The sequence below is a fragment of the Monoraphidium neglectum genome (assembly GCF_000611645.1).
Source record: "Monoraphidium neglectum strain SAG 48.87 unplaced genomic scaffold scaffold00827, whole genome shotgun sequence".
NCBI lineage: Eukaryota > Viridiplantae > Chlorophyta > Chlorophyceae > Sphaeropleales > Selenastraceae > Monoraphidium > Monoraphidium neglectum.
Window position 1 is genome coordinate 839 of NW_014012801.1, and position 852 is coordinate 1,690.

The window sequence follows — 852 nt, forward strand, 5'->3', positions numbered from 1 at the left end:
GGGGGGGGGGGGGGGCGGTGAACAGCCCTTGGGAACGGCGCGGCAAGAAAGGCTGTGCAACGAGTTTGCAGCAAGACAGAGCAGATGTGCGCGCCAGGTCTGGTGTGCTGCGTCCCCATGCATTGCTGCCCTGCTGTCCACTCATTCACACAGCAGATAACAGAGACGGTACTCACTGCAAAAGGCATGACAGAGAGGCATACAGCAGAGAAGAGGGCCAGGAGGAGATGCGGCTCAACACCTGCACACGTACTGCACACTTTGGGCAGTGCCCGTAACCCAAGCACTAGTCACCAACAGGGACACCGGCGTGCAGCTCCGAGCTGTGTGATAGGTTACTGAAGTCACCAAAAGTCCAAATTTGGCTCTTATACTGCTCATGCCGGACCCCACGGCCATTCCCTTCTCAAAACCTTCCCGCCCCTCGCGAACCGGCTGACCTGTACATCCGGCTCATCATCTCTACTTCACGAACATCTTTACGGCAACAAAAACTTATTTCATTCACAATTCCTCCCTGCACAGTCGATCCAACCATGGCTCGCCACGCCGCCACATGCATCTTCCTGCTCGCCCTGCTGGTGGTCGCATCCGGTACGGCGGGCGCTGCTGCGGGCTGTTTGCAAGGGCGGTCAAGGTGCATCATGCGAATGCGCTTGCTTTGAGCGGCACAGGCAGCACTGCGACACAATCATGCAGCGCCGGTCACCGGAGTCAACCTTTCACCACAGCTGTGTTGACTGCGCAGTCTGCCATGTGTCCCCCCTTCCATCAGCACACCCGCGCTGCTTGCGCCTCGCTCCTAACCCCGCCCCCAAATCCCCGCCTGCCACCCTCCTCCCACCCCCCCCA